We start from the raw sequence: 19,856 nt of genomic DNA on the forward strand, positions 1-19,856 counted from the left end.
TACACTCTAAAACATATCTACATACATCCGTATGTTGTAGTCCATTTGAGATGGCTAGAAAGACAATTATTTCGGAACGGAGGGAGTACATTACTGAATTTGTTAAAATATTGCATGTCTATCCTTCTAGAAGTTGAACCTGCTTGAAAGCACACTTGCAAAGTAAACTGCTAGGTATAGAATAAGTAATAAAATGGGGAGAAGATGCATTCTCAAAATTTGCTCTCTTTTATATCCTCTGCTTTTGATTACTGCATGCCCCTCCTGTGTTAATTTACTTTGGTGAGCTCAACAAAGATTTCATATTCAGGCTTTGACAGGGTTTCCAACATCTTGCAGTGCATTTTGTCAAACATGATTTCCATGAAATGTCGTTCTGGTATAATTTGTACCTCTAAACACGACTTAAAATCATGAGGATTCTAGATTTCTTTTTGAAAGATAATTGAAGGAAATACATTTGCTGAAATGCGTGCATCCTAGCTAGCTGGATTCGACATATCCAATTGTAATTCAGATTTTGGTGTAGACAGTGGCGCCAACGAATCACACAGAACTTTCAATTGTTGTGTTGGTAGTACCATGTCCATGTGGGTCGGCTGGGGTAGATAAGTGTACAGTAACGTGCGTACGCGCACGCCGCCGGAGTATTGTTTGTGCCGACTTCCTATAGGTAAATTGTGGAATGAAAAAAAAAACAATATAGACTTTTTAGAGCTTATTTAGAGTGTCTCTAGCAGACCCCGTATAATGCCGCGACCTGCAAAATAACCGCCAAAATACGGGTCCGCGCGGAAAATACTGCCTGATCAGACCCCGCAAACACGTCCGACCCCTAAATTTTTTTGCGGGGCGCGGCAAAAGTTCGCCCTCAACTTTTAGATTCACGGGGTGCGAGGCAGACCCGATCTCGCCATCCGCAAAGAGATTTGGCGCGAGGGAAATTTCCGCGCGGCCGCTCCTGCTCCCCCCCCCCCCCCCGGGCGCAATTGCCCTGCCACCGCCCGCTTCGATCCATATTCCCCGGCCATTCTTCGCCGCCATGAAAGCCTCCTAGTCGTCCCCCGTCAGCGTGGAGGTCATGCACGCACAATCCTTTTCGCCAGATCTCGTTGCCGGTCATGTGTCCCCGTCGTCGCTCAAGGCACCACTGCACTTGCCCGCAAGCGGAAGGGCAACATGGTCGTGCAGGGCGGAAATCCCACTGGCCCCACCGGGAAGGCACGCGTGCCGCCAAGGCTGTGCGAAGGTGGGCAAGGTTTCGGGCATGAAGTGCAAGAAGGTTCCTACGAAAAGGTTGGCTCCTTCATCCACTCCCTCCACCCCGCAAGAGATTCCCCAACAATGGCATTCAACGGCACTGCTTCCACCACAGGCGAGCTGTTCGAAGAAATGGCCGGAAGGTATGCATCTTCGATCCCTTCTACTTACTTTGATTTTTGCCATTGTGGTAGCTCGTGACTTGATGTCACTCACCTTAGCGAATCGAGTTTGTCAACTTGTTGGACACCAACACCGTCGACATTGATCAAGCCCCGTTCGCTGATTTCGATTACAATGAGATGGAGGGTGGCGTGTGAAAGAACATGTGGTGCCCCCATGTGTGGTTTTAGTAATTGATGACATTCTCTATGGACTAATGGTTGCATTGAGTTATATGTGAAGGATTTGTCCATAGGCATTTCGTGAAGTCAATGTGTTAGTTTCAAGGAGTTTATGAGTTGACCAAGGTGCTATTAAGGAATTATCCAAAGATTGGTCATGTGAGTGTTGAGCTTATTGCAAGCATGTCTTGAAGAAAAAGATTGTGTGATCATTCATGTTTACCTTCAAGACATTATCCAAATGAAGAGAGTTGGAAAGATTCAAGGTTGATCAAGACTATGTATAAAGAGTGATTCAAGTTGATCAACACACAAAGCGTAGAAGATGTACCAAATGGGTCAAGTGATATCATGGTACGATAAGCATTGTCCATTACACTTTGTGTACTAACCCGCGGTCTATGTGAAATGTTTATGTGGGGTTAGGTATGTTTCCATGGGCTTGCATCAAGAGGTAGATCCCATACAACCCACGGAGGATGACATCAAGTGGTGATCGTCATCAAGATCGCCGTGTGCAAGTTCAAGTGGAGCGTCACGAAGAGATCAAGTGCTTGAAGTTTGCCGTCCATTGTGGTGACAATGGGCTTGTGAAGATGTGCCGAAGAGTGGCTCACTCATAGTGGAGTATGAGGGAGAAATCAACTACAAGGAGTAATCAACACTACTGGTAACCCTCCCTTGATGAGAGGATCGTTGGTGATGACGATGGCTTCGATTTACCCCTCTCGGAGGAAAGTTTCCCCGCAAAATAGCTCCACCGGAGCCCTAGATTACTTCTGCCCAAGTTCCGCCTCGAGATGGCGGCGCTTCGTCATGAAAACTTTCTTCTGATTATTTCTAGGTCAAAACCTTTCATAGAAGATGGACACCAGGGGCTGGCCAGGGGGCCCACAAGCTCAGGGGGCGCCCTGGGCAGTAGGGTGTGCCCCCATGCTTAGGGCCACCTGGTGGGTCCCCTTCTGTACTTCTTTCACCCAATATTTTTTTATATATTCCTAAATAATTCTCCGTAAAGTTTCAGGACATTTGGAGTTGTGCAGAATAGTTTCAGATTTGCTCTTTTCTAGTCCAGGGTTCCAGCTACCACATTCTCCCTCTTCACATAGATCTTGTGAAATAAGGGAGAAAAGGCATAATGTTTGTACCATAATGTGAAATAACAGCCCATAATGCAATAAATATCTTCATAAAAACATAATGCAAAATGGATGTATCACAAGCCAGTGGGCAGTTGCAAGCCGCCAAGATGTGAAACTACGTCGCGTTCGACATCACATGGTGGTCGAACAATCATTCGCGACGCTGTGTAGAGAGAGGCAATGTGCTAGGTAATTAAATCACAAACGTTTTTTATTAACCGTATGTGTACATGTCTTTTCGTCCTCTTCTCGCACGTCTTGTCACCTCGTTGCCGCAGAAGGCATCGAGTGCAAGCTTGAGCACCGCACGGACGTTCTTTAGCCATGTTGGCTCGAAAATACTCGTCGAACAGTAGTAGTTGAACCGCTGGTTATTTTCACTTTGAGCTTCTCTCTGTTTTTTGTTGGGGAACGAAGGATGAAAATCAAAAAAGTTCCTACAACCACCTAAGATCTGGCTAGAAGAAGCATAGCAACGAGAGATGAGAGTGTAATGAATTTTTGCTATTTTGTATTTTGTATTTTGTATTTGGTGAAAACTATATAGCTCAGTTCCACATATACATATCTAAATTGTTTATCTTTTTCTTTTTTGATGATTAGCATTGCATCTTGATTGCTCCATGGTTGCCCAACACATTCACATCAAAGTGAAGATAAGGCGGCGCTGAAGTCTCGAATACCACCTGAAACGTTCAATTTATTTTGTATTTGTTGCAATACATGCAAATGCTATATTTCAGTTAAATTTGAATATACAACTATTTATTTTCTCCCATTGCAACGCACGGGCATATGTGCACGGATTGACTCCGTCGGATGCACCATCATGCATTTTTTGGTAAAAAGTCCTTCTCTTTTTGGTAATTCAACCCGTGCTCTATGACGTTTCATCCGTTAAGTGGAAATGAAAACGATTCTACAGGCCCCTCTCTCTCCTGGTCTCCCCTACGAGAACGCAAGGTGCCCCGACGCTAGGGTTCCGTCTGCCGCCGCGCCCCATCCCTCCTATCCCGACAACCCTCGCCACCCTCTCGATCCCATCCCCGGTCGCCATCGTAGTCCCTCGACGCCAGTCAATATCCTTGCTGGAGCCTCGCCTGCTGGCTCCTTGGAGCACGCTGCCCACCAGTGGACACCAAATTGTGTGCGAACCCGCCGAGGACTGACCTCGCCACCTCCGTGCCTCGCCCGGGATCTCCGCCACCGCCTCGTGCTGCTGTGCGCAAGGATACCGCCGCCTCTCCCTGGTACATCCATCTCCACTTCCTTGGGGCGCTGCTCGTCGGCTCATGACCTGCTATGGAGTTGACGTTTGCGCACACAAGTTCCCCTGTCTGGCTCTTCCGGCTCCCGTAGTTGAGCAAAGAGAGGAGATCGAGAGAGGAAATACTCATTTGATTTTGGAAATTATGTTGGGCATGGAGATTGATCTGTTATTTTTGGTTGTCCCTAGATTCAAGGATGACAGCGCCCAAACCTTTCCCTGATGTTTGGGCAAAGGCGTGTATGTCTGATGTGCGAGCAAAGCGATGAAACAATGGTCGCTGGTTATGTATCTCGCGGGACTCGACGATTACAGTTTCGGGGGAAGCACTGTTGCTTGCTAGCATATTTTTTTTCTTACATATATGAACTGATGATGCTTTATTTGGTGTTGTTTCCCATGGCAATACATTATGGCTTTGTTGACGATGATTTCTGCTAATGTGCATACTTGAGTTTCCTTTTCACTCCGATTTAAGATAGGTGCAAGTAAAACGATGACTTCACATTCGCTAAATCGCTTACTGTTGTTTATTCTCGTGCAGCAGCAGAGGAATAGACGCGGCAAGGAAGAGAGCTACACCAATGTAGTCGGTGGAATTAACAAGCAAAGTAAATCCTGAAGCTCCTGGTTGTAACAAGAGGTAATTCCCCGTTTTCCATGCACAATGCATTAGTTGATTTAGAGTATTTGTGCTTCCAAATAGCAACATGAATTTGGTTTTAGTAGTTTTTGAATTCAAGTGTCAAAAAAATTATGCTGCTTATTTTCGTAGCATTTGTGATGGATTGATTTTGTGTTGGAGGCCGAGGATTGGGTCTGCACCTCTTACCACAGACAGTTGTCATCGGTGGCCTGCCAGTGACACTGGTGAAGGAATGAGTGTCGCTGGAGATCGTTTGGTGACGTCCGGTGCATATCACGTGACAGAGTGGAGGCGCAGACTCCCCTGCCCCAGCTTTGGCGCCGCCACCTACCAATGCGCAGCACAAGCCTGACTGACACAACCCACATCTTGATTGTAAGTTTCTCATTTTCTATCTCTTGTTCATGTGGTCACATTGATTTGCCTTTTGAGAAAGGGTTGAAAGAAGATTCTTTGCTTCAGACAACTGAACGTCCAGTAATATCATCAACCTTCAGCGAGCAGCGGCTCAGAACTCCATCACCTCAAACGGCTTAGGATAGATTGATGTTTCATTCCACTTGCTTTCTGATCCAAGTTTCAGCTGGTCCCGACCCAGCATCTATCTTCACTTTCAGTTAACAAACCGTAGACTATGAAATTGAGGAAGGCCAAAGGCTTTTGGTAGGCAGGAGTTTTTACTAAAAAGTTTGATTCTAAAAATATGCCCAGCAATATATTTGTTGTTTTCTAGCTAATGGATCATTTATACAGATCTCGAGAGGGGAGTTGGATTGTGCCTTGATAGTGCTAGACAAACTGATAAGATTATTTGAAAGGCTCTTTGCAAGCATAAAGTGAATCTGTAATAGTCAACTTGTTAATATAGGTTGGCAAGTACAGTGTTTATATTTCTGAAAATATATCACCATTGTAGATTCTGATGAAAACTATATTCTCTGCCAGTCACAGATTCAGAACAATGGGCTTTTGCTGCTAAGGTACATATTTTGATTTCAGTTGTATAACACGTGTTTGCTGTAATTTTTGGCGGAGATCATAAAGTAGTTTTCTCTACCAATGTTCATATTTGGAAAGACACGGTGTCATGCAAGGTAATAAAAAATAAACTATACTGTATCATATTTTACCTTTCATGGATAAGAAATATAAGTTATGGCTATATAAGACAATAAGAGGCTAATCATTTGAAATGGCATGGAGCAGCGGCACCATCACGGAGCTATACACTGAGCCATGTGACAACAGAGTAAACTGGAGTGAAATAAAGTGATGGAGCCAAAGCAAGAGTGTAGGGCAGTCATGTGGCATACACAAGGTGAAAGTTCTACATAAAGACTAACAGAAACATGGGAAAATCACAAGGATGTTCCATTCAATACAAAAATGTACATGTTACAAAATTGTTGTTTTGCACCGTAATTTGGTTGAGTTTAGTTCTGGGGAATGAGTATGTTTGTTCGGTTGTTAGCTTTTAGCAGTATGTAGAATATGAAAGGATTTGCTGGAAATTGGGATAAACAATATGCGTGTGAACTAAATTTTTTGTTGGAGCTCATACTATGCGAGAAAATGCTTCAAATTTATGAGGTTTCCTGGGAAGCTCATGAAGACAGACCAGTGAATGTTCACGCTTGAGAATTCTTGGATTTCTCTGCCACATACATATGGTCGTGGACCATCAATATGAATTTATTTAGAATTTATTTTTTTTCTCTCGTTGCAACGCACGGGCATTTTTCCTATACCTCAAAAACATAGATGTGTTGATTTAGTTCACCTGTACTGAACATATTACTTTCTGCTATGACATGCATATTTAGAATCATGGGGTCAGGAAAGCAATGAAAGTTAGCAACAGGAGATCGTAGCGATGTTTGAACGGCCGTCTGCTACTGAAGCTCGTCCACCGTCCTCGCTCAGATGAGATCAAAAGCCTCTTCTCTCCTTCCTATGAGGTAATGAATCACCCAGACAGACAATGTGCATGTGTGTGTAGGCAAAAGTTGTCCATGTCTGAATTTTGCATGACAAGTTCTGCTGCTGCAAAGATTTCTTTAGGACCATTGACATGGATGTTCATGTCAGGATTTCTTCAGGAGCATCTACATTCAGGAAATATGTATGCATGTTGAGAAAAAATATATTTTAAGATGTGTGTTTTATCATATAGTTCAACCAATACACATTTGTTTATGGATCATTCGCATTTGACAAGTTTTTACTCACACTGCATTTTCAGCTATGCATGTGAATGCTTGGGAAGACACTACATGCATAGTTAACTTTTGTTCTGGTTCAATTCTATGTTTTTACTGACACTTTTCTACTGAGAATGCTTTGCCATTAATTTTTCTCCCTATTGATCTATTTTTTCCTCTTAGCATCATCCATCATCATTCCATGACCCGACTTGCTTTTCCAAATGCACGAACAAACATCTGCTCTGTATGCACGGCAAAATTTAGTTCCATTCAATGCCATCACATGATCCCCTTACAGTATGTGAACAAAGTTGTATTCCTTTGGTTCAGATGTGGCATTTTCTCATTTGATTGTTCATTAAATTTGCAAGCGAGCTATTTTAGTTAGATGCTCTAAAAGAAAATGAAGGGTCGTTCCAAGAGGTTAGTGTCAAATAAAAAAATCCAAAGAAATGTAGTGCAAAAGAATTTGTACATCTTTTTTTATAGGATTAATTCACTCATACAAATAGGTGCGGCCCATAGAAAAACAATCATATGAACTCAACCCTCTGAATTTTCCATGAAAAGATTTTGAATCAAAGAGACCCAAAGGTGGAATAAAAAGATTACCGTGGCACAACTATTATCAAAATGTTTCTCAGATGTGGAAATATGGAAGGGGAGGATCCTTGACCATTATGCCGCGTCCCTCGACCAGAATCTCTATCAAATCCTGTCGCATTGCAACTTTCAGAGTAACGTCCAATGTCGCCGGTGGAGGAAAATCATCCCTCGAACCGTCCAATGTCGAGTTCCCCGGCGAAAGAAGAACAACGGTCAAGATGTCCATCGCCTGAGGTGGCTACACCAGAGGTATGTCTCCCATTTTTGACATCTAAACGCATAGCTAATATTGTTTTCCTACCAATATGCTTGTGTAGGGAGCCCAATCGGTGGAAGGTGATTTGTCAAAGAGAATTCTAGCAGCCAACAGTTCGGTGAGCAGGGAGACAATGAACATGTAGAGCTGGAGTTTGGTTTGTACTTAAGACATCACTTAAGAAGTTCTTCACCACATGTAAATTCTTTTGGAGCTTCCAAGGATATACATTTTTTGGGTTGCCAATTATAAGAGTTAATGGAGTGCTTTAAAATTTGATGTTTGTGGGTTCTGAAATGATAATATTGTGGAAATCGCAAGCACTACCGTGTCATGTACTGTCTTGATGAATAGTTATTTTATAGTTGTTTGTCATTGGTTTTATGTGTTTCCTCTTTCGCTTTTACTGTAACAAGTGCAGATTGAGTTTCTATATAAACAGAAAATTTCTTTCAATAGCATGTACTGCTTGTGTGTGTCGGTCAAGTCTTTCAATGGGCCAAGCCCAAAAAAGAGTGCAAAATAAATTACAAATGAAATATAATATTCCAAAAAAATGTCCGTCATCATAAAAATGATTCCATTTTAAAAATTATTCTTGAAAATAAAAAAACACCTTCTCGAAATAAATATATATTCATGGTTTTCTGAATAACAAAAAATAAAATTGATTGAAAGACTATTCAATAGACAACTACTCTTTCATCGGGGAGCTGAAATGGGTCATGACAAATATTGCTAGGGTACGTCCAAATTTCACGGTCCAAAAGGAAATAACCTTATTTCTGACGTTTGCAAAAATTGAATTAAAAAGTGTTGCATAATAGCTGGAGCAAGTTATGTTTACAGCAAAGTGAGCTTATCCTAGTGGATGGCGTGCGTGGCATGTATATTGGCGGCCAGAGTTCGATTCCCAATCCTGCCGATAGAAACTGGATACCAAGACCTCCTAGTCTTGGGAGCAACTAACGTCATTTGGGATGGCTGAGAATGCGCCACTTGGTGCACTTTTAGCGGCCACCAAGTGTCGCGTTTTGGCCGCTTTCTTCTATTTTTTATTTTTCCACACGCATTTTCGGATTTTTAGATAGTTTTTTCTTGGTTTTTTGGTTATCCACTGGTCTTTCTTAGCTTTTGGCAAAAAAATAAAAAAATCTTTTTGCATGAAAAAAGTGTGTTTTTTTTACTTACGCAAGAGGCATAGTATTGCTTCCGAGAAGCACCGTCGTGTCTCTCGAAAATGGATAAAATATGTTTTCTTTTTTTCCTTACATGAGAGGCACGGTTTTGCTTCCGCGAGAGGCATGGCCGTGCCTCTCAGAAACGATTGTTTTCTTACGCGAGAGGCATGGTTTTGCTTCTGCGAGAGGCACGGATTTGCTTTCTCGAGAGGCATGGGTGTGCCTCTCGGAAACGAAAAGAAACGTGTTTTCTTTTTTTCCTTCCGTGAGAGGCACGTATTTACTTCTTGTGGAGGCCCACATTTCCTTTTACGATAGGCACAGTCATGCCTCTTTCTGAAAGGAAAAAAAATCCTGCTCCCGATTCTGTTTTTTCGTCTGTTTTTTTTTCGTGAAAATAAAGTTTGTCAAAACCTATCAATATGGTATTTAGTTTTGAAAATCTCGACGCGAGAATCCAACGGTGAAAACGGTTTGAGATTTGAACACATTGTTTAAGAGAGAAAATGTTTTGAATAAACGAATTTACGAAAAATAGGAAAACTCTCAGGTTGCGATAAGTGGCGGTGGGAGTGATCTTTGAAGGAGTACTCCTCAATTAGTGATTTCGCCTAGTCCTAGTCACCACCTGTGATGGTAGTTAGGGTGTGTTTGGTTGACATCTCTATACTAGGTTGCATTGCATGTGACGGTAAGTTGGGCCTGGCTTAGTAGATATGCACACTTGTGCTGTCCACCACGGCCGCCCCCTAGGTGACTAGCCTCACCATCCCCTAGCCTCTTCCTTCCCGATCATCTCATTACTTCTTTTCTGGACCCCCTAGGCTCTAGCTTGCCAATCTCGGGATGGCGGGCAAGTTCTGGGTGCGAAGTACCTCATTACAATGGGGTAATTTGAGTCGGTGCTATGCGGGCAACCTTCGGAGCACGGGATGACGCCACCAATCTTATGATGGAGAAAGGGGTCTGGAGGCATGGATGAGCTCATGACGGCGGGTGAGCTCAGGCCAACACCAAGGAGGCCGAGGTGGTGGGAATGCGGGGGCATCACTGTCGGCACCTCCTCTCACACTTCACACTGCAAAAGACCGCATTGGCCGCCTCCATCGTAACGTCGGGTGCCCCACCCCCTTGTTGCTCTTGTCCTTCCCTCATAGGGACCGTGTTGGGTCAACGTTCTAACGGTCATCCCTTTTCTGTGTCTTGGTCGACCTTCTTTGCGGGTCCAGAGGTGAAGCAGCTGGTTGTCGTTGGGCCGGGCGAAACAATATTCATCATGTATTTGAAAAATGTTCAACTCATATCAAAAATATGATTCACACATATACAAAAAACTAACAACGTGTATTAAAAAAAAAGACATGAGAGAACAAGGAGAAAGAAAAACCCAAAGAAGCTAGTTAAGAAACTCAAAATAATCGAAAACAAATGCAAGTAAGGTTTTAAAACTAGTCCGTACTGGTGTGTAGAACTTTCCCAAAACTGGTTTAATGGGCCGACCCACTCAGGCTAGAGCGGAACCAGCGGCAGAGGGGAGACAAGATATTGCCTGATAAAACCCATTCTAATTCAAAAAAAAAAAATAGTAGACGTTCTACTCCCATCAGATATTGCCCATCACGTTTCATCCCTTTCTCAACATTCCAACAGCTCCAAAGGCATGCGCGAGGGCTATGTCTCATTTATTGCAAGAGATAGCCTTCCCTCGCCTTGCTTTTGTAACGGGCTGACCTAACACTATAGCTTCATGAGCAATTTTAGGAATGTTCTATGGATCGACTTTGGAAGATTCCACATGGTTTTTCTTCTTCTTTTGTTTCTATGTGTTTTATGTATTGGTTTTCATAAAAAAAAGTGAGAGTGGCGTTTTAGCACATGGAGCGTGCGCTCGTGGTTTTTCAAATGTGTTTTAAACATATTTTGAAATGTCAAAAACTTCCAAACAAAAGCTTGGTGCGTGCATCTCAATATTTTACATGCTCACAAACTCATTTCACGAAAAACCAACAACTTATGTGTCGCGTGTGAAAAAGATAAAATCCGGTGGTAAAAAATGCTTTTCAAAAGACATCCTTTTGTCTTTTTTACACGAGCCACAAAAAATGCCGGTTTTCTTTGAAACTTGACGTGCACACATATAATGTCGTGATGTATGCGCCAAATTTTTGTTTCTAAAATTTTCACACTTTGAAATATTGTTTTCGTGTGTAGGAGCGCGCGCTCCCGGGAGCACAATGGATTTCCCAAAAAAAGTATGTTATTTTATTTCCCTTTTTTTGTTTGCCTTTTTTTCTTCCTTTTATCAAAACCATGTCATTTAAATGCAAGTTTTAAAATTTTCCTATACAGGCAGAACATTTTTTTGAAAGATGTTGAACATTTTCCTAATAAATGATGAACATGTATTCAAATACGTGTTTGAATATTTTCTGAATATATTTAAACAATTGTTCAATAAATGTTAAACAGTTATTTTGATGTTTGAACTAATTTATTAAGCTACATGAATATTTTTACATTGTATAAACATTTTCTAAAAACTTCCAAAACATAAGTTTTAAATGTGTGAACATTGTTTTAATGGCAGAAACATTTTTTCAATGGTAAAAGACTAGTACTGTAGTGAACCTCAGTTAGTTACTGGGGTGAACGTTTTTGTTAATGTATATATCTAGAAAAATGCCAACTTTTCTTGAATTTCTGAACAAATTTTCAGAGACTGGAACATTTTTTGAATATGTGAAAAAAAGAAATGAAAATTTGAACAAAAAATGTTTTTGATTATTTTTTAATTTGTGATCAAATTATAAAATTATAAACAAAATTTCAAACTCTGAACAGTTTTTTAATTTATGAAATAATATTTGAAAAGTGGAACATTTCATGATATTTGGAACAAAAAATTTAAAATACGAACAGTTTTTGAATTTGTGAAGAAAAAATTAAAAGTGGAACATTTCAAGAAATTCTGAACAAAAATTTGGAAACGCAAACATTTTTGAAATTCTTGAAAATTTCCCGAAGCGTGAACATTTTTTTAGTTTCTAACCAAAATTTGAAATCACGAAAAATGGAATATATCATGAAATGCCGAGAAAAAATTTCAAATGAAGAAAATTTATTGAAATTCTTGAACATTTTCTGAAATGTAATCATTTTTTGAATATCTGACCAAACTTCGAAACTGTGAACATTTTCTAAATTTATGCAAAAAATAGAAAAATATTTTGGAATTCTTGAATATTATTTGGGCTAGTGAAAAAAATTGTAGGAGGTACATTTTTTGAAATTCCTTCATGCTTTTTGATAGTCGAACATTTTCCGAATTTGTTAATAAATTTTAAAAGAGGGACATTGTTTGGAAATCTAAACCATTCGACCAAAGTATTAAAAAGAAAATCAACGTGTAAAAGTAAAAACGAAAACAGGTAATAAAAAAAGAAACAAAAAAGAGAAAGCAAAAGAGAAACAGAAAAGAAAAGAGAAAAAAATAATGATATAAAAATAAAACATAAACATAAACGGGAACCCATACCAAAAAAATCGGAGTTTGAGCTTTCTCAAAACCAGGATCCGTGTACACACTAAATTCGTACATGGGCCGGCCCACTGCGATTGCTTTGTCCATTGCTAGTTGCGAAACAGCGTCATCTTGAAGCAATGAGCGTCCGTTAGGGAATTCCGCAAAGACGTGCTCACAGGCGACATGAGTGAAGCCGCGTCACCAAGCAGGCAGGGCTCATGGTGTGCGTATGGCCCATGCATCCTCAGCCTTGTGGCCGGATGGGGCGCCAGACTTTGTTCATGCAATGATTGCCAGCGGTTTGGCTGGTTGTTCTGGTTAATGGAATAGAGAGTATTCCGGCTCAAGAAAAAAGCAGACAGCTATGGAGCGTGGCCCATAGTGGGGAACTGGATTCGGTGATTCGGAAGGTCACAGGCCATGAGAGCAGAGGAGTATGGTTTCTCAAAAAAAAAAGGAGGAGTATGATCATACCAAAACTTGGTCATGCACGTAGAGAGTTGAAAGGCTCCCCCAAAATAAACAAATCTTCTCAACTTCTCTGTACGCCCGTGCTTTCTTTTTAATCCTATATTGTGACAGGACCATGGATGTGTATACTACATTTTCCCGGCGCGTAGTTTCACTGCAAGACAAATCGAGCCTCAAGGTGCGTCTTCTCTCCAAAACTGCACATTTGAAAATTGTGCCACCACTGCAAGTTGTGTACTCATCCATTGGTTAAGACGGATCCAAGTCTCCTCTCGTAGTATATGGTTGGTTGCCGTTAGGTATCGCCCTTCTGTCCATTGGTCGAGACGGATCAAAGTCTTCGCTTACCTGACGCTAATTTTAACTACATTGTGTATAAAATTGTACAGTACGTATACGGTTGATATATAATATATATGATCGAGTTAGTTTAAGTTGTATTATTGTACCTGACACATGCATTATTGGCCTTATTATGGGTGTCAGCTACCAGTTGCATGTATCCAGCTACCAGTTGTATTATCGAGTCTCTTCAAATCTGACTCAGCATATATTGATCCTGTCAATTATCTGTCCTCAGCAACAACTACTTGCATGTATCCGGAAAAAAAAACCTAGCTGGTTTATCAATATCAGAACTGGACTTCAACACGTTTTGATATTTACGACAAAACAGTGCAAATGAATGATTGGATATAATAATAAGGGGGTTATCGAGATAGGATTAGCAGCCAATACAAGTTGGGGCAATACAAGTATTTCCATTGCACCTCAAAAAAAATATTCCATTTATTCACTTCTTGCATTAGTTTGTAGACAACCAAAACATTTTGCACTTTTGTGCTTAATTTTTGAATTTGACTGTTAATTTGATTTGTCATAATGATTTCATATAGCATACTCCCGTCCTTAAAAGAGTGTACTTCCAACTTTACAAGAGGGTCAAAGTATCTCAAAGTTTGACCGACTTTGTATTTTTGTGAGACCAAATAGGTATATATGATGAAAATATATTTTATCATGAAGCAAATGCTACTAATTTGATGGCATAAATATTGATGTATTATCGTATAAATATGGTCAAATATAAAAAAGTTCAACTTCCCAACAAAGTTGGAAGTACACTCTTTCAAGCACAGAGGGAGTAGCTTATAATGTGGTACTCCCTCCATGCGAGTTTGTAGTAGGAGCACCGGTCTTAGGTCTATAATTTAATTTAATTAACCGCATGTATTTATGTCTTTAATTTAATTAACCAAATGTATTTAGGTCTTCAGTATGTCTCCCCTCTCAAAAATTGTACTGTGAATAATTGTACTACCACTGCAAGTTGTGTACTCAGCCATGGGCGCAGCCTTATAGGTGAACATGCATCCCAACTGCTGCCTTGCCGAACTGATAGTGAAGCGAAAAAACTAGAAGTCATGGACATGAAGGGGAAGGGATTTCAATGGCCATGAGGAGTGGTATGGATCTCTGTATTTTCATGTTGTGAATTTGTGACATAGATTTTTATAGAACAGCTAAGCAATCTACAATATAGTGATCTCACATTATTAGTGGCAAAATTCAAGTGAATTGCAAAATTGGCAAAATAAAATTTGAGTTAATTGTCAGTAGCTCCAATCAAAGAGCCTACGAAAGTAGCAATATTTTGAACTGCGGCCCACTTTGGGAAACTGGATTCGGCAGGGTCGCAGGCCGTGAGCAGAGGGGATGAGGAGGATTGTGCTACCCCTCGAAAGGAAAGAAAAAAAAGGAGGATCGCGCTGATTGATTTGATTTGCAGAGGAGCTCTCTGTACGAGTGTTTTCAAATCCTTATTTTTTTGCAAATGAGTGTTTTCAATCCTATCGTGAGAGGCGCATGGATGTACTCCCTCCGTTCCTAAATATAAGTCTTTCAAGACAATTTAAATGGATTACAACATACAGATGTATGTAGACATATTTTAAAGTGTATATTCGCTCATTTTACTTTGTATGTAGTCACTTGTTGGAATCTCTAAAAAGACTTATATTTGGAAACGAAGGGAGTATGTACAGGAGCTCTCTGTACCATTCTTTTGGCGTGCAATTTCACGGCAAGACAAATCGAACAGGTGCAGTGCAGGTCTCCTCTCGGAAACTGCACCTTCAAAAATTGTACTCATATTCCAAGTTGTGTACTCGTCCATTGGCCAAGGCATATCCAAGTCTTCTCTCGGATTAGTTATAGTTGGTTGCCGTGTGAGCTACCGCCCTTCCGTTCATTGGTCGAGACTGATCAAAGTCTTCACTTGAGCAACGAACCAAGAGAGCAAGATAGAAACCAAGAGAGCAAGATTGATTGACCCTGCCAACTGCCGAGGCCCTCATTCCCCTCCACCGGCACCATCGGAAGAACTTCCCGCCCGCAACGCTGTCGTCTTTGGGTCGAGGTCAGCCCCGTTCACTACTCATTAACCTGCATCAGGACGATGCAGCTCTCTTTGCATGCTTTGGCTCCCTGATGCCCTGGAGAACGATTCCCATGTTTGGGACATGCGCTTCAGGAATCCCTTTGTGATATCTCTTTATTCCACTTGTACTAGTCTCTTGATGTAACATTTGGACTCTTTTTCTTGTGGTATTCAGATCCACGCCCGGTGGCCATCAACAAGAGAAGACCGAGTGAGCCATGGATCTGGCCATGGGGGCCATGGGCTCCCTCCTCCACAAACTGGGCGAGGTCATCAAGGACGAGTACAAGCTACAGAAGGGAGTCAAGAGAAAGGTCAAATCCTTCTCTGCCGAGCTGGATATTATGCGTGCTGCCCTCGGCAAGGTGGCAGAGGTGCCGCGGGATGAGCTCGACGATCAGATCAAGTTTTGGAAAACAGTGGCAAAATAAAATAAAAAGAGAAACAGAACAAAAATTAAAACAGAGCAGAGAGTACCTGGGCCACTTACCTGGCCTTACCTGTAGCCGGCCCAGCCAACTGGCCCAGCCCACCACCGCAGCTCCTCCTGTCGTCTTCCTCGTCGGACAGAAGGACGAGCGCGTGTCGACGCGCACGCGCCCGAGACCTCCACCTCTTGCTTGCTTGCTGCCTCTCCCCGACGCGCCTGGAGGCGCCACGCACGCCCCCTGGAACCCCCTCGCGCTCTCCCTCGCTCACTCCCCCCTTCTCTGTTTCTCTTACGCGCGGCCACCGAGCGCAGCCGTCGCCGCCGACGAGCACCACCGCGGCCACCTTCCACCCCTCGCCTCGCAGAAGCTTCCAGAAGAACCGCCGCGCCTTCTTCTTCGTCTCCACCAACCAACGTGACTCCGGAAGCCCCGTAGCACCGTCCTCGTCGTCGTCTTCATCTCCGGTGCCCGGAGATCGCCGTCGTCAATTCGCCATTGCAGAAGCTTCCCCGAGCCCACCGAGCTTCTCTCCCGAACCCTTGTGAGCTCCTACACCTTTCCCCTCTCTCCCCGCAGTCTAACTCGCCCTCTAGCACTAGCGCTGCCGTGCCCGAGAGCTTGCTGCCGCCGTTCATGGCACCGCCGCGGCCACAGCCGCTGCCGCTCACGCCCGAGCCCATCAGCGCGCTCAGCACACCCCCAGAAGCCGAGCGCACCCACCAAATCCTCCTCCCGTCCGCAGTAGCGCCGAACCCAACTGCTCCCGTGCTTCGGCCGCCGCCAAACCTCGACGCCGGCTTAGTTCCCGGCCACACCGGCTCCAACCAGTGGCACCACTAGGTGCGGCGCACTCCCAGGAGTCGAGCAAGCCTAACCGCACGTCGAACCATCGCCGGAGGGCGATTTCCGAAGATCTCCGCCGCGGTTTGTGTCACCGGCGGCTAAACGCCGGTGGGATGACGTGGCTACGTCATTAGTCACTAATGACGCCACTAACTAAGCCCTATGCCACTGACAGTCGGGCCCCACCGGCCTAGTTAAACCACTAAGCAAATTAGTTAGATTTAACTTAATCCCGATGGACCCACGCGTCAGATTGACCCTGCTGACGTGGCCGTTGACCAGGCCCAACTGTCAGCGACACTAACCAGCCCCAGTCACTGACCAGTGGACCCCACTGGTCAGGTTTGACCCGGACCAGCCCCAGTTGACTTGATGACGTCACACAGACGTCATGCTGACGCAATAATCATTTACTGGAATTATTTTTATACAGGAAATTCCAGAAAATTGTATAAACTTCTAAAATCCATAGAAATTCAACCGTAACTCCAAATGAAATAAGTTATATATGAAAAATGATCAGAAAAATCCAATCTATCCATCTGTACCATTTTCATGCATGTTAGAACAACTTATAGCTGCTGTTTAGCACAAATCAATTAAATGGCATTTGAATAATCACATATGGAGTTTGAATTTGAATTTTGTATTCAAACCAACTTCATTTAATCTGTTGCTAGCTGCATTAGCTCAAACCACAGCATATTACCATGTCATGATCATGCATCATATTGTGCATTTTCATTGATTGTGTTTCTTTCTCAGTTGCCGGTAATTGCCCCCTCTCGATAGATGCGTTCCGACGATGAGTTCGATGACACCGATGAAGAGATATACTATCTTCAGAAGTGCCAGGCAAGCAAAACCCCCCTTGTTCATTCCGATACAATCCCACTCTCTCGCTCCTGCTCTTTTTACTGCATTAGGACAACAACGATTCAACTGTTACATGCTGCGGTAGTTGAACCCTTTATCCTTTGCATGACCTGTCATTGCCACAGTAAATAGATGGAACCCACTAGCATGAGTAGGAGTTGTTTGAGCCCTGATGTGCCTACTCATTCATGCTTGTTTGTCATGCCTGCTATTGCTTAGAGTTGAGTCAGGTCTGATTCATCGGGAATGAATCGGAGGTGCGTGAACATGTCCTACTGTGTGTGAGCTAAGTGTGTGAACACGATTTGATAAAGGTAGCGGTGAGAGGCCATGTAGGAGTACATGGTGGGTTGTCTCATTGCAGCCGTCCTCAGGAACTGAGTTCTGTGTTTGTGATCCATGAACAGCTACTACCACTCATTGGGATCCTTAATTGACCCTCTCGGCTTCTTAATCACCCTTGTTCTCTGTCCAGGAGTTGCAACTAGTTTCTGGTGTTTGTAGGTAGTGTTAGTAGTCTACCGAGTGGCACCCGGTACAGGTGGGCTTGGGACAGACTAGGCACCGTGGCACGGTGTACCAAGCGTAGATCCACCCGTCGAGGTGGGCTTGGGAACCCTGCTCACATCGTTTGGGGCCGTGAGCGACACCCCGGCCGGATCTCCTTGCGGATGGAACCCGAATAGGCGATAAACCTGGACGAGAGACTTGAGTGTTTAGGTAGGCCGTGGCCGACTCCCTCGCCTGGCTTCCGCTTGAAGGTTGCCGAGGTACATGACGTGTACAGGGCGATAAGTGGCGAGAGCGTGTGTGAAGAAGTACACCCCTGCAGGGTTATCATTATCTATTCGAATAGCCGGATTCCTCGGATATGGAAACTTGGACCCCTTGTACAGTTCATAGACAAGTGAAAGTGGATACTCTAAAATACGCAAGATAAGCGTGAGTGCTATGGATGGCGTTCTCGTAGGGAGACGGGAGCGGATCCATAGTGGAGTATTGATATGGTGAATATGTGGACTCGTGTGCGCCACCTCAAAAGAGTTACTTGCAGTCGTAGTTCAGGATAGCGACCGAGTCAAAGCTGGCTTGCTGCAGTCAAACTCCACCACCCCTTTGTTGATAATGATGCATATGTAGTTAGTTCTGATGTAAGTCTTGCTGGGTACATTTGTACTCACGTTTGCCTATTTTATGTTTTTGCAGAGAGACTTCAGTCTCGCTAGTAGTTCCACGTGGACTTCGACGTTTAGCTTGTTACCTCAGCTACGATCTTGTGCCCTCAGCAGGATCTAGTAGATAGTCAGGCTTCTAAGCCTTTTCATTTGTAGATGTCTGTACTCAGACATGATAGGCTTCCGCTTGTGCTTGACTTGTATGCTCTGAATGTTGGGTCGTGAGACCCCTGTTTGTAATATCTCGCTCCTCGGAGCCTAATGAATACATACTCGAGTCGTAGAGTTATGTTGTGATGCCATGTTGTATTTACACATATCGAGCATATTGTGTGTATGTTTGAAATGCTTGGTATGTGTGGGATCTGACTATCTAGTTGTTTATCTTTAGTAGCCTCTCTTACCGGGAAATGTCTCCTAGTGTTTCACTGAGCCATGGTAGCTTGCTACTGCTCCGAAACACTTAGGCTGGCCGGCATGTGTCCTTCTTCGTTCCTGTGTCTGTCCCTTCGGGGAAATGTCACGCGATGAACACCGGAGTCCTGTTAGCCCGCTACAGCCCGGTTCACCGGAGTCCTGCTAGCCCAATGCTACAGCCTGGATTCACTCGCTGATGACCGACACGTTCGATGCTGGGTCATGGATGCCTGTCCCTGTAAGTTTGTGCCACTTTGGGTTTACGACTAGCCATGTCAGCCCGGGCTCCTTATCATATGGATGCTAGCGACACTATCATATACGTGTGCCAAAAGGCGCAAACGGTCCCGGGCAAAGGTAAGGCGACACCCGTGGGAATACCGTGCGTGATGCCGCAAAGTGATATGAGGTGTTACATGCTAGATCGATGTGGCATTGAGTCGGGGTCCTGACAGCTTAGTTGTCACATCCCTAGTTCTGGTATGACCTAGACTAGCTAGTCATGTGTGCATCATGTTTAAATTTCATTTAAATTTGAAATGAGGATTTGTGAAACCCTCAGAATCATTTTTAGAAATGACCCAAATAAAAATTGCTCCAAAAAGGTCCAAGAAAATGCTCATGTTGCCCTCTGAAAATATTGGTTTATATGATAGTGTCGCTAGCATCCATATGATAAGGAGCCCGGGCTGACATGGCTAGTCGTAAACCCAAAGCGGCACAAACTTACAGGGACAGGCATCCATGACCCCGCCGTCTCCGCCTCCCCGAGCT

Source organism: Triticum aestivum, chromosome 2B, assembly GCF_018294505.1.
Source record: "Triticum aestivum cultivar Chinese Spring chromosome 2B, IWGSC CS RefSeq v2.1, whole genome shotgun sequence".
Lineage (NCBI taxonomy): Eukaryota > Viridiplantae > Streptophyta > Magnoliopsida > Poales > Poaceae > Triticum > Triticum aestivum.